Source organism: Cupressus sempervirens, chromosome 4, assembly GCF_028749045.1.
Source record: "Cupressus sempervirens isolate cs-2001-9-10 chromosome 4, ASM2874904v1, whole genome shotgun sequence".
Taxonomy (NCBI): domain Eukaryota; kingdom Viridiplantae; phylum Streptophyta; class Pinopsida; order Cupressales; family Cupressaceae; genus Cupressus; species Cupressus sempervirens.
This window is the reverse complement of record NC_143121.1, coordinates 519,172,125-519,188,179: the sequence shown is the minus strand read 5'-3', so window position 1 is coordinate 519,188,179 and position 16,055 is coordinate 519,172,125.

Genomic DNA, 16,055 nt, shown 5'->3' with positions numbered 1-16,055 from the left:
CCTAGAAAATCTATTCACCTGTTGGGAAGCAATAGATTGGGCCAAGTGCTCATGATAGATATTGGCCATGTTTTTAATGGACTATGAAAAAAAATATGATAGGGTGGAGTGGAAGTTCATTGGAATGTCTGGGATTCCTCGAGTACTTTATTAAAATGGTCTTTGTTTTCATGAAGGATGTTGAGGCCTCAGTTGAGATCAATGGGGTAAGATCTAATGAATTCTTCTTATCCTGATCTATTAATTAATGTTGTCCACTAGCTTCCTCTTTATTTGTCTTAGCAACAGACTATCTTCACTACATCCTTAGAGATAACAACTTATCTCCTAAAGTTAAAGGGATAAGCCTACTTGACTAGTCTAAGATTTCAAGTGTTTGATTTTTCAATGAAGCTTCCCTTCTCATTTACCTTTCTAAGAGTGATGCTAAACACCTTTTAGCTAAATTGGAATTATTCTGAAAGGCATCCAACAACAAAAATTCTATCTCTAAATCTATTATGCTGGGGTGGGATGATCATCCTCCTATTTGGTATATCATGTTTGGTTTTTCTTGGGGAGGAAATAACCACTTGGTTAGATATTTGGGAATACCTTTCTCTTTTATTCCTAATCTCAACAATATATGGAAATGGGTCTAGTGTAAGATTGAGAAAAAGCTCTGGAAGTGGAATAATAACTACCTGTCACTTGGTGGAAAAATCTAATTTTGCCAAAAGATCCTCTCAGCATATATTGTTTACTACTCTTTGATTTGACTCTTTAACCAGGCTCATATCAATTATGTACAAAATATCATTAGGAACTTTTTGTGGTCTTATTGAAAAGGCAAAAAGAAGAGACATGTCATTAAGTATGAATGTTGTGTTAGGCAAAGAGAGATTGGGGGGTTGGGGTTTAAGGATCTGAGGTGGCATGGGATTGTTTTAGCAGTTAAGTGGATAGCCTAGGCTACTCTAGGGGAGGAACCTTGGAATTTACTGACTAGGAATAACATAACCAAGGGTGTTCCTCAATCAAGGAAGAATTGGAAGAACCTGCATATCCATGATCTCCTAGTTGGTATGTGGAAAATTAAGGTAGAAGGCTTTGAGGTCTTCCAAGCTATTTGGAAGGGTTGGGATCAAGCTAAAAAATGGGTCTTTGGAGAAAATTTGACTGATAATAATTTTAAACTTTGTGGAGAGAGATCACCATAGTAGAATTTGGAAATGAATGATAAAACATTGGCCCTTTTTCAAGGATGCCCAACTAGACTCTAGAGTACATTGGATATCTCCATATTTGAATGACCTTGTTAGTGGTGCGTGCTTGATCCCTTGGGAGGAGCTTGCACTCAAGTACAAGATATGCCTTACCCAAAAGAGAACCTTTTATATTCTAAAGTATGTTTGTCTCAATCTAAGCTACCTTTTATATGTGGTGACACCATTGATAGATTACCCTTGTTGATCTAATAGGATGGGTCCCTTGTATCCCTTACCAAAGCAAAATTTATTGACAAATTGCTCTCTAATTCTGACATTATTTCCATCATCTCAACAACAAGTGGAATGTTGCCTTTGACTAATCCTTTTGGACCAAATGCTTGCATACTATGTGGCACAAACTAGAAGAACCTAAAATCTAATGTTTTATATGGAAAACCTCACTTCATAGCCTCCCCATTGTTAAAGTCAATGGTAACCCTTTTCTATGTTTTTTCTTCTAGTTACCTAAGTCAGTGAACCATTTTTATTATCCTCACTTTACCAAAGGGATCTGGAGCTTATTCAATATCACCATAGACCATCATATCTCTTTCTTTCATATTGTCTCTAGTTCCATTCATAACCTTTCTAAGTAGTTTGGCGTCCTTTGGGAAACCTTCTTTCTTTTATGGTTTGGCATTTGTGGATTCCTAGAAATGAGGATATATTCAAAGGTAAACAAAGGGTACTTTTCAAGTCTCTAAGGAGACTCATAATGAAATATGTCTATATGCATGTTTCAATTTGCTTCAAAATCAAAGTAAAATAATTTTATAGAGTAATCAAGGAACTAACACTCTTAAGAATGAAGGAGTACCTTTTGAGGTCTAGTCAAAGGAAAACAATGAGGTTGGAGTAGAGTGCATACTGAAGGAAATGCTAGAGTTTATTAAGAAGAAGAAAATGATTGATAATCCTACAACCCAAATCAATAGTGCTCCAAGTGGATCTAGATCTAATGCTCAACCCACCTTGTTGGTCTAGTCAACTTGGTGACTTCAATTCCCAGATATGTTGGTAACAAGAACAATGGCAATATAATAGTCAGTGAAGTTATTAACAAGATAATCCATAACAATGGTACATAAAATGTAATCATGGTTGTCCAAGATAGTGCTGAAATCAGGGTAGGAAGATGACCTATCATCTCTATCAGTGCAATGTCCATGCCCCTTGTAGTCCTATTTTTGTGATGTGGAGCCTAATTAGAATTATAGGTTTATTCAAAGTGGTTTCCCCCTAGATTATTTCTATAGGGGTTTGGGGGCAACACCCCCAAGACAGAGTCAAGGGGCAACACTTCTTGTGGGGTCTTGGGGTAGTGCCCTAGGTGTGCTATGATCAATATTGTAAAAGGCGTTGGCTACTATTTTTCTATTGGACGACTTATTCTAGCCCTAATTTTGTAAGCATCAAAAGCTTGTATAAAATGGCTTAGGGTTAGGAATTTTATAATGAATGGTGATATTGTAGCTTCTTGTGATGGTATTGAGCTGTAAGGGATTGTAGATTTTAATCACTGGATAATAATAATATTGGACTTGTCATTGGTGGATGTAGCCCAGGGATTGGGTGAACAACGTTAAATCCTTATGTCTTGTGTTTCTTTTCTGTGCGATTTATTATTTTTTGATATTGGTTATATATGCATGTAACTATTATTTATGTCCATGGTTAATCCTAACAAGAGGTATTAGAGCTAGACTGTAGTAGTTCTTTTTTTTGGCCCAGAGTGTCATTTTTTTAGCTATCCTCTATAGGAAGGTCTCACAGTTGAGTGGGAGCTATGAAAGACAAGAGTAAGCTAAAGGTTGACAAGTTTAATTGGCAAAACTTTTAGTTATAGAAAATGCAAACGGAGGACTATCTTTATCAAAAGGATTTATGGAAGCCATTGGAAGGAAAAAGAACTATGATAGATGAGAACTAAGATATTCTAGGTAGAAAGGCACTTAGAAGTATTCAATTATGCTTGGCACCATCAGTGACATTTAACATTAGAAAAGCAAAGATGATGGAAGAGTTGATGCAAACTCTAGTGAAACTGAAGCATTTATTTAATTTGAAGATGATAAAAGGTGGATTTGTTGTAGATCATTAAAATGAGTTTAATACAATTACTAGTCAATTATCTTCTATGAATGTTAATTTTGATGAAGAAATTAAGGCTCTCTTGATTTTGTGTTCTTTGCCTAAAAGCTGGAATAGCTTGGTAATGGCTATGAGTAATTCTATTTCTGGATCTAATACCCTAAAATTTGATGATGTGATTAGTGTTATTCTGAGTGAGGAAAATCATAGGAAAACCTCAGGTAGATCTACATCAAGAAGTGCTTTGAATGCATAGAGCAGAGGTAGAATGAATGAGAGAGGAAGTAATTCTAGAAATCATGGGAAATCAAGAGGAAAATCAAAGGGGAAGAGGTCTCAATCCAGAGGACCGAGAGATTGATGGTACCATGGGAAACTAGGGTATAAGAAGAAAGATTGCTAGTATCGAAAGAGTAATGAAGGAGATAAACTAAAAGGGTTCAAAAGGAGGCAAATGTGGTAAGTAATAAATCTGAAGAGGATGCTTCACTTCTTTCTTTAGAAAGTGTTGATGATTCTTGGGTTTTAGATTTTGGGGCTTCATTTCATGCTTCACCCAATAGAGGTTATTTTATTGATTATGTCCAAAGGGGTTTTGGGCTTGTTTGTTTGGGGGATAATGAACCTTGTATGGTTGTTGGAAAGGGAAAAGTTAAGATCAAGTTGCAGAATGGGAATCATTGACTACTACATGAGATAGACATGTTCCAAGACTAAGTAGGAATTTAATTTCAATAGGACAACTCAGTGATGAGGGTTGCAAATTGGAAGGTTTAAAAAGGTTCCCTTGTAGTAGCAAAAGGTGTGAAAGTAGACACCTTATATCTTTGTACATGTCATATAGTTCCTTCTACTTTAACTAATTTAGAGGAAAATGAATGTTTAGTAACAGTTGCTACAGTTGAGCAGGGAGAACAAAGAGTTGTTGTAGATTCTGATACAACGCTATAGCACAATAGACTTGTTTACATGAGTGAGACATGTATGAAATCACTTCATTCAAAGAAAGTTTTAGCTAGTCTAAAATGTGTCAAGATGGATTTCTATGAAAGTTGTGTGTATGGAAAACAAAAGAGAGTGAATTTTGTGAAGAGTGGTAAGGAAAAGTGATGTGACAACTAGTCTTGCTCCTACCCTAGTTCCCTCTAGGGTCTCCTTAGGTCTTTCTCTTGACCTAATAAAGTTACTTCTTACCCTACTCTTTTTAGGATTCTGACTATGAGGTCCAAGGTCCTTCAACTAGTACACACCATTTAACAAGAATAACCACTCTCAACCACCATTCCCTAAGCTTGGTTTAGCCTCCTTGTCTTCTCCACACCAATTCCACAATTAACCCAACAAATCATCTAACACTCCAAATGAAGGAATGGTCATCTAGGAATGCATTTGGATTCCCTTCAAGACCTGCAATCACAACTGAACTTGAAACCCTAATCGAGTTCCAAATGACATGCAAAATTGCACAAATATGCTTGTAATAGGGCTACAAGCAATTAACCCTCCTAATGAAGAAAATTCCAAATAACTTGTAAAAGTCCATAATAAGGGGGTGAACTAAGCCTTGATCTAGGCACCTTTTTGAGAGATCTCAAGGATTATGGTGGTCTTGGGTTCCCAACTAGTCTGTACAATATGACCACAAATTAAGCCTAAAAATCAAGATTCGCAAGACCTTAAACCAGTCTAACAAAAATGAAATTTTACCCTCCATAGAACCTTCACCTATGCCTCCCATAGAGTTTGGGGCTTCTCAACACATGCTACTATCTTTCCACAAGATTTTATTGAAATAATATAAGCATTCAATCCCATTTATCAACTCTGCAATGGACTGTGATCCCTAGTCATGCATCTCTGGCTCACCTAAGGCATCACCATAAAAATGCTTGCCTTGCTTCCTAGGGCCCCTCCTTTAATGTAAAATATTTACAAGGAGTCATATTCCTAATCCCAAGAGATTGTACAGATCCTATGGTGGGAAGATGAGTTATGACTCCATTTGACCCAGTGGCCTAGTTCAAAACATCAGGCAATCAAGAAACAAAAAAATTTATTCAAGCAACTTAAACCCTACAAAAAAACAAATAAATTTGTACAAAATTAGAAATATAACTCCTCTAATGCTTCCAAGTTCTATAGATCCAAATTCAATCCATTAAAGTGCCAAGGTCCTCAAAAATATAAACTATAATTGTTAACTTACTGACAGTCTATACACACCAAAATGACTCAAACTTCCAACCCTTTCAAAAGGTAAAGGATGGCCTTATAAACTTATTCCATCTCCTATCCCAACTATTTTAGAAAGTTACCAAGCTCCAACTAAAAAGTTTCTCGAATGTACCAAAAGTTGTCAATGTTGTCAATGACAACATTGACAAATTTTTAGGAACTTTTACATCTTTTCATGTGTGACCCTCAAACTTGCTCCAAAGAGTACCACACCTTAACAACAGCCTTAAATGGATACAAGACATGTAAAAAGGTCCTAAAAACACTTATTTATCCATCCTACCCTTCAAAACACAAAGATGCTCCATTTAACCTAATTAAGCAATAATAAGCAATTTAGGCCTCATGAGGCTCTCTAGCCTTAGCTTACCTCAACCTAGGACTAGGATAGGTTATCCCTATTATTCACTTAGTGGTGTGGCTAGCACCACTACAGGCCAAAATATCCTAGGATCCCTAGGTCTTCCATAAGCCTACCTAGGTGGCCCTACACCATACTCACCTACAAGAGAAAGTTATGTCACTCTTGTGAACAATAGGTCTTAGGGGATGCCTGCCTTGTTGAAATCTACCTCAACAATCCAAGTTTCTTTTGAATTTGGCTTGTCTTTCCACTTGACAAGGTGTTCCATGTACACCTTGTGTCTGGTGGCCTTCTTAACTCTTGAGTCCAACACTTTTTTAGCTTCCAACTTGCTTGATGAAGGTACTACTATACGTTCTACATCAACATTGGTCCCTTGACTACTTTGAGGTAGTGTAACCTTGAGTTCAACCAAATATTGGACATTGAAAATAGGAGAGATGCCCAAATCTGATGCAAAATCAAGTTTTTAAGCATTGGCTCCATATTTGGCTATGATTTTGCAAGGCCCCACTCTTTTCATTTGTAGCTTAGTTGGCACTCTCTTTTGCAACCTGGACTTGTTCAAATGCACCATAACATAATCACCAATAGAAAACTAAATTTCTTTCCTTCTTTCATCCACCTTGGCTTTCAATATCTATGTATTATCTTGAATAGTCTTCTTGACTTGCTCTTGGATTTCTTTCATGGTTTGAGCAAAAACTTCAACATTTCCACTTCTATGTTCCATTCCTCCAAGATCCCTCAAATCAAATACACCCCTTAGATGCATCCCATACACAATTTCAAAAGGGCTTTTGCTTGTGGTCATATCCTACTGTCATTGTAAGCATACTTTGTTTGGGGAATGACAATATCCCATGTTTTCCCATACTCTTTAGTTAGGAAACTCAAGAGATCACCTAACATCTTGTTAGCCACCTCAATTTGGCCATCAGTTTGAGGATGGTATGTTGAACCAAATGAGAGGTTTGTACCAAGTTTGCTCCACAAAGTCTTCCAAAAGTGGCTTAGGAACTTCACATCTCTATCTGAAACAATGCTTAACAAAAGTCCATGAATCCTTACAACCTCCTCAAAGAATAGGTGTGCAATGTGGCTAGCATCATTGGGAGTCTTACATGGAATGAAGTGCCCCATCTTACTGAATCTGTCAACAACTACATGCATATTACCATAGCCCTTTTTTTTCTTGGGCATACCTACTACGACATCCATGCTCACACACTCCAATGACCTATTTGGGACTGGTAAGGGCTGATAAAGTCTTGCATTACTCATTCTGCCCTTAGCTTTCATACACACCATGCATTGCTCAACATACCTAGTCACATCTCTAACTAGTTTAGGTCAATAATAGAACCTTTGAACTAGTTCTAAGGTTTTGCTCACACCAAATTGTCCACTTCGACTCCCATTAAGTTTTTCCTAAATTAGGTTCTCCCTTATGGATCTGCTTAGTACACATAATTGATTGCCCTTAAATAACAATCTATTTTGCAAGGTAAATGCAGGGAACTTGCGATGGAAATGGTTCTCAAAATAAGAACATACTTATATGCCTCTGCAAAGTCTTCATCCTCCTTATGAATGTTCTTGAATCTCTCTATCCCAATGCTACGTAGCTAAACTTCTTGGATTATTAACACTCTCTTGTTGAATGCATCTACCACCTTGTTCATCTGTCCTTTCTTATGCTTGATTATGAAGGTGAAAACTTGTAGATACTCCATCCATTTCAAATACCTATTACTAAATTTTTTTAGAGAATTGATGTAGTTGAGAGCTTGATTGTCAGTAAACACAACAAATTCCTTGCATAATAGGTAATGCCTCCACTTCCTAAGAGACTGAACTAGGGCATAGAGTTCTAAATCATAAGAAGGATACTTCTTTTTGGCTTCATTTAGCTTTTCACTAAAGAATGCTATTGGCCTACCTTCTTGACTCAACACTCCCCCTATTGCTAGGCCACTTACATCACACTCTATGGTGAAAATTTTCTCAAAACTAGGCAATTGCAAAATAGGTTGGGTAGCTACTTGCTTCTTTAACATCTCAAAGGGTTTCTCTACTTCTAAGGTCCACTTGAACTTAGACTTGACCCCACCCTTTATGGTGTCTAGCAATGCATGTATACCACTAAAATTCCTAATGAATTTCCTATAAAACTAAGCTAGACCATGAAAAATTCTTACCTCAATAGATGTAGTAGGTGGTGGCCAGTTGAGGATAGCAACAACCTTCTCTTGATCCATCTTCAAGGACCCTCTTGACACCACAAAGCCCAAGTACAAAAGTTCTTTCTTGAAGAAGTAACATTTCCCAAGGTTTATATCAAGCTTCTCCTCATGAAGTCTCTACAACATTGCTTCCACGTGTTTGATGTGCTCCTCCTTTGTCTTGCTGAAGATGACTATGTCATCTAGATATACAACCACAAACCATCCAGTGAAGTCTTTGAGCACTTCATTAATAAGCCTCGTGAATATGCTAGGAGAATTAGAGAGACCAAATGGCATCAAAAGCCATTCATCTAGCCCATTTGTTGTCTTGAATGCTATCTTCCATTCATCTCCCTCCTTAATCCTGATTTGGTGGTATCCACTCTTCAAGTCCAACTTTGTGAAGTACATTGCCCCTCCAAGATAATCCATGAGATCTTCAATCCTAGGTATGGGAAACCTATACCTGATTGTGATCCTATTTATAGCCCTTGAGTATGTACATAATCTCCATTTTCCTCCCTTATTGGATGCTAGTACAAAAAGGATTGCACATTGGCTTATGCTCTTCTTGATCATACCTTGATCCATTAGTTCTTGCACTTGTCTTGCCACTTCCAAGTTTTGGTCTAGGGTGAGCTTGTATTCTACTTTTTTGGCAAAAGATACACTAGGAAAAAAGTCTATTTGATAGCTTATAACCCTTTTGGGAGGTAAAGTGGTAGGAGTACCATCACTCACAATGTCTTTAGATTTCTCAAACAATGTTTGTACCTCTATTGGCAGTGGCTCTTTGACTGTCTTCTCTCCTTTGGACTTAAACACAACTACAAAACTTTGGCTCTCATCATCCCTAAGATAATTGACAAATTCCTTCCCACTACATAGTAACACACTAGGCACCTTGAACTGTGGTTCTTCTCCTTCCAATAGAGACTAGATTTTAAAAGTTTTGCCTCCTTTCTTGAATGATATGGAGTTTTCCTTCCCATCATATACTGCCTCTCTATCATACTACCAGGGTCTACCTAACAACAAATGGAAATAATCCATTGGAAAGATATAACACTATAACATGTCCTTGTACCCTGGTATGGAGAAATCAACCCAAGTTTGTTCATTCACTAGTATACTTTGACCCTTGTTGAGCCAAGTCACTTTGTATGGATTCACATGGGGTATCTTAGTTAGTTTAAGCTTTTCAACTACCTCCTCTGATATGATGTTGTAAGTAGAGCCTGAATCCACCACTACCTTGCAAAACTTTCCAAGAATCTTACATCTGATTCTAAACAAAGCCCTCCTATGCTTAGGTTCATTAGGTGATGGTTGCTTAATTAATACCCTTCTAAACATAAGGTTTTCACCTTTTTGAGACTCTATGTGGTCCACTTCATTCTCCTTGCCACTAGAGTTGTCTTCTTGAGCATAGGCCACTCTCTTGTCATGGTTTGAAGAAGAGGGCTTTTCAAGGCATCTATATTATGGATAGCCCAATTGACCACAGTTGTAACACTTCATACTAGAAAAGTATGAGTTACTTTTGCCTGATTGTTTGCCTCTACTGGAACCTCCCTGGTTACCTGTTCCTCTATTGTAACCTCCTCTAGGAATGCTTTCAATGGCTTGTTTAGTGAGCTTGGTCTCACCTTGGTTCCTTTGCTCATTAGCTCTACCTTATTATCTTCCTCTTTGTCCTCTTTGATTTCTGCCCTTGCCTCTATCCTTGAAGTTTGATTCCCCTTTATTTCTAATCTTCTCTTCCACCTTTAGGGCTAGTTGATGACACCTTTAAACAATATTAGGTGTCCATAAGCTTAGCTCCTCTTGGATGTTCCACTTTAAACCACCCAAGTACCTAGCCACCTTTATTGGCTCTTCCTCTTGCTTCTTGGATCTAAGGCATAATCTCTGAAACTCCTCTGTATAAGAGGCCACATCCAAATCTTTCTACTTCAGTCCTTGTCTCCTTTTGTGGAGTTGAATCTCATAGTCCTCTAGTAGGAAATTCTCCCTTAGTTTGGTCACCATGGCATTCCAATTGGCTATAGGCTTCTTGCCTATCCTAATTCTCTCATCTTGGACATATTTCCACCAAGTCAGTGCTAATCCTCTGAGTCTTGACTTGGTTACTTTGATCTTTTTTGCCTCTAACACCTTTCACATTCAAAATGGTTATCCATCCCATCTATCCAATCCATCACTACATCTATGTCTATCTTCTCACTAAATAGTGGCACACCTTCCAAGGCCTTTCCTCCTAGTGATTTTATGGCATTCAAGAAAGTTTCTTCATTCAAGATAAGGTCTTGTTCAAGGACAACATATTCTTCTGCTATCTCCTTACCCCTGATATTGCTCTCTTCTTCCTTTTTCTTGGCTACATCAACAATTGCATCTAACTTTACCTTCACCTCTGTTAAGGCCTCTTCAAGGAGTATGTTCTTCTCCTTTTTATCATCAACTTCCATAGCTATGTCTACATTAATCACCATACTTAACTCACCCATTGACTCTCCAATAGCTGTAGATATACAATTCCTTCCCAAGTCTTTAACTTGGCTCTGATACCACTCTGATGTGACAACTAGTCTTGCTCCTACCCTAGTTCCCTCTAGGGTCTCCTTAGGTCTTTCTCTTGGACTAATAGGGTTATTTCTTACCCTACTCTCCTTAGGATCTTGACTATGAGGTCTAAGGTCCTTGAACTAGTGCACATCATTTAACAAGAATAACCACTCTCAACCACCATTCCCTGAGCTTGATTTAGCCTCCTTGTCTTCTCCACACCAATTCCACAATCAACCCAACAACTCATCTGACACTCCAAATGAAGGAATGGTCATCTAGGAAGGCATTTGGATTCTCTTCAAGACCTACAACCAAAATTAAACTTGAAACCCTAATTGAGTTCCAAAGGACATGCAAAATTGCACAAATATGCTTGTAATAGGGCTACAAGAAATTAGCCCTCTTAATGAAGAAAATTCCAAATAACTTATAAAAGTACTTAACAAGGGGGTGAACTAAGCCTCAATATAGGCATCCTTTTTAAAGATATCAAGGATTATGGTGGTCTTGGGTTCCCAACTAGTCCGTACAGTACGAGCACAAATTAAGCCTAAAAATCAAGATTCACAAAACCTTAAACTAGTTTGACAAAAATGAAATGTTACCCTCCATATAATCTTCACCAATGTCTCCCACAAAGTTTGGATCTTCTCCACACATGCTACTATCTTTCCACAATCTTTGATTGAAGCAATCTAAGCATTCAATCCCACTTATCAGCTCTACATTGGACTACGATCCCTAGCCATGCATCTCTGGCTTGCCTAGGGCATCACCACAAAAATGCTTGCCTTGCTTTCCAGGGCCCCTTCTTCATTTTATAGTATGTACAAGGAGTCATCCTCCTAATCCCAAGAGAGCATCTAGATCCTACGATGGGAAGAGGAGTTATGATTCCATTTTGCCCAGTGGCTTAGTTCAGAACAACAAGCAATCCAGAAACAAAATAATTTATTCAAGAAACTTAAACCCTACAAAAACACAAACTAAAGTTGTACAAAATAATAAATAAAAATCCTTTAAAACTTCCAAACTCTGTAGATCCAAATTCAATCCATTAAAGTGCCAAGATCCTTAAAAAACATAAAACTGTAACTGTTAACTTGCTGACAATCTGTACACACCAAAATGACTGAAACTCCCAACCCTTTCAAAAGGTCGAGGATGGCCTTATAAACACATTCCAACTCCTATCCTAACTATTTCAGACAGTTACCAAGCTCCAACAGAAAAGTTGTTAGAATGCAATAAAAGTTGTCAATGTTTTTGATTAGATAAATAGGTTTTACAGGGACCTTGAAACCCATGAGTTAAAACATTAACAAGGCTGAAAATAAGCAAGAAAAGCCCAACCAAAAGAGTTCAAGTTCAAAGGCTGATAATAAGCACAAGGCCCAGCCGAAAAACAAAGAACATAGAAAAGACTAGGAACAGAAACAACAAGAACCAACAAAGGCAAAAGCCTTGACAAAAAGCCAAAAGAAGGCACATATAGAAACAAAAGAACAGGCTGTGGATTAGTCCTTGTTCTTTCTCTCTAGCTCTTGCATGACCTGAGCAGCCTCATAGGCCATCTGGTTCTCCTTAGCCTCCTGCTGGTGCGCCCTTTGATCCTCCAGGTCTTGACCATTGTTGATGTTGTCCTTTACAAGGTCGACCACCGGTCTAGCTTTTTCCCTGTCTTTTACTTTCTCATCTTCCTTCATAACTCTATCTTTAATCTAGCCAGTTAAAGATATGATGTTGTTGTTAATGGAGCTTAGTAGCGAAATCATCTAGTTCGAGAGATTGTGATTGTAGATCTCGAGGTTGTTAATCCTTCTCTCTGGTAGACTGAGCCTCTCACCGTGGTCGTCTCTATTATCAGAATCCGCTCCATTCCTATTTTCCTCCATATGACCCACCTGCTCTTTGACCTCCTCTAGCTCATGGAAAAGCCACTTGATTGATCTGAAGTTATCAATCATACTATTGTAGACATTGTTCAAGATATTCATCCCAATTTCCCTTGCTTTATCTGAAATAGCCACAATCGTTCAGTCTATGAGTTCTTCAAGCCGTGACCCTTCTTGGTTTTCCATGAGGACTTGCGGGTTCATGGCCTAAAAGTTGTCAATGTTGTTAATGACAACATTGATAAATTTTTAGCAACTTTTACATCTTTTCATGTTTGACCCTTGAACTTGCTCCAAAGGTTACCAAACCTTACCAAAAGCCTTAAATGGATAACAAGACATGTAAAAAGGTCCTAGAAACACTTATTTGGCCATCCTACCCTTCAAAACACAAATATGCTCCATTTGACCTAATTAAACAACTATGAGCAATTTAAGCCTCCATGAGGCTTTCTAGCCTTAAATTACCTCAACCTAGGACTAGGTTAGCCCTATTATTCACCTATTGGTGTGGCTATCACCACTACAAGCCAAAATATCTTAGGAGCCCTAGGTCTTCCATAAGCCTACCTAGTTGCCCCTACACCAAAAAGAAAAATGAGAAATTAGAGCTTGTGCATAGAGATGTATGGGGACCAAATCAGGTATCTTCCCTTAGTGGCTCTTATTATTATGTTACAATTAGTGATGATGCAACTAGAAAATTTTGGGTTTATTTCCTTAGACATAAATCTTATGTATTTCAAACTTTTAAGAAATGGAAATGCTTGGTTGAAAATGAGACTGGTAAGAGATTAAAATGTCTTAGATCTGATAATGATAGTGAGTATTGTAGTCATGAATTTGAAGATTATTGCTCCACTAATGGTATTCACAAACATAAAACTATTCCAAGGACTCCACAGAAAAATGGACTGGCTAAACGGATGAACAAGACAATAATAGAGTGTACAAGGAGCATGAGGTTATATGTCGGGCTTCCCTTAAACATGTGGGTGAAGGCTATGAATAGTGCTATATATTTGATTAATAGAGGTCCCTCTACTCTTTGGGCTATGATATTCCATAGGAAGCATGGATTGGTAAGAAGGCAAGTTATTCTTTTCTGAAAACCTTTGATTGTGAAGCTTTTGCACGCAGATTCTAAAAATAGAACCAAGCTGGAAGCTAAGTCAAAGGAATACATATTTGTTGGATATGACATTGATGAATTTGATTATAGACTTTGGGATTTTGAAAATCATAAAATTGTAAGAAATTGGGATGTCATATTCAATGAGAAAATGTTTTATAAAGATCTATTGTAGCAACATGAGAAGAAAGAGAATGATTATGTAGCGCCGAATGATAATCCAAAAGTTAATGTTCCAACAATTCCTCATGCTTTGCAACAACTACAACAACCAATATCACACACCCTAGTGAATGTTAGACTGTCAACAAGGTTAAATAGATCTCCAGAAAGATTTTCTCCCTCTTTATATTCTATTTTACTAACTAATGCTGGTGAACTTGAATGTTATGATGAATCTATGCAGGTGGATACTAAGATTCAATGGGGGTTTGCGATGGCAGAAGAAATGGACTCCTTGTTGAAAAATCAGACTTGGGATTTATGCAGTTGCCTGTAGGTAAAAGGGCTTTATAGAATAAATGAGTTTATAGGTTGAAAGAAGAGGATGGAGGTAAGGAATGATTTAAAGCTAGGTTAGTTGTAAAAGGATTTGCACAAAAAAAGGCATTGATTTTGATGAGATATTTTCTCTTCTTGTTAAAATGACTTCTATTCGTACTATTTTGAGTATTGTGGCTATTGAAGATTTGCATTTGGAGAAACTTAATGTTAAAACAACCTTTCTTCATGGTGATTTAGATAAAGAGATATATATGGCACAACCACAGGGATTTGAGGTCAAAGGTAAGGAGAACTTAGTGTACAGATTGAAGAAAAGTTTTAATGGCTTGAAGCAAACACCATGGCAATGGTATCTTAAATTTGACAGTTTTATGAATGATCATGTTCTACTCAATGTCATTCCGACCATTGTGTTTATCTTAAGAGGTTAGATGATAACAACTACATTATTTTATGTTTATATGTTGATGATATGCTCATAGTTGGATCTAACATAGATCATATTAAGGTGTTCAAAGAATAATTAGGACATTCATTTGCTATGAAGGATTTGGGGGAACAAACAAATCCTTGGTATGAAGATTTGCATAGCTAGGAAAAATAGAAAATTGACTTTATCTTAGGTTGATTATATTGCGAAGGTGTTGCAACATTTCTCTATGGAGAATGCTAAAGCTGTCAGCACACCTTTACTTGGTCATTTAAAATTGACCATGGAGATGTGTCCCAAGGCACAGAAAGAGGAGGACAAAATATCCAAGGTACCATATGCTTCAACTATAGGAAGTTTGATGTATGTCATGGTATGTACTAGGCCACATATTGCACATGAAGTGGGAGTTCTTAGCAGGTAGATGAGTCATCCTGGAATTGAGCATTGGAATGTAGTCAAATGATTCTCAGATATTTGAGAGGAACATTCAGTAAGTGTTTACATTTTGGGGGTTCTACTACTGATTTACAGGGCTTTGTTGACTCAAATTTGGCAAGGGATATTGATACCAGGTAGAGTAATATAGGTTATGCATTTACTATTGGTGGGGCATCAGTGAGCTGGGTTGCTCGATTATAGAAGGTTGATGCTTTATCCACTATAGAGGTAGAGTACGTTGTTGCTACAAAGGCAACCAAGGAGATGATATGGCTTCAATTCTACATGGAAGAATTGGGACAGCCACTGAGGGATAATTATTTGTTCACAGATAGCCAGAGTGTCATTCATCTTGTGAAGAATTATGCACTACATTTAAAGACAAAACACATATAATTGTGGTACCATTTCATCTGGTCAGTTTTGGATGATGGACAATTAAAGCTGGAAAAGATACATATAGATGATAATCCAACATACGTGTTTACCAAGGCAGTAACAAGGGAGAAGTTGAACTCCTCTTCAGCTTTAGTTGGTCTTCTAGATTGAATAGAATAAAAGAACAACATAGTCTAGGGTAGTTTGATATTCTAGTAGGAGCTTCAAGTTTAGTAGTGCTATGATCAATCTCCAAGTGGAAGGTTATTGTTGTGGAGTTTGATCACTCTCCAAGTGGTAGATTGTTGTGATGTGGAGCCTAATTAGACTTAGAGGTTTATTCAACACAGTTTCCCCCTAGATTATTTCTACAGGGGTCAAGGGGCAACACCCCTTGCACCAGGGGCAGCGACCCAGGTGCATTCCCTATCATAGTACAAGGTGGGGTCGAGGGGCAATGCTCTTGTGGGGATTTTTAGGGGCAACACCCCCAAAGAAAAAAATGACTCACTATTGTAAAAGGCATTGGCTGCTAT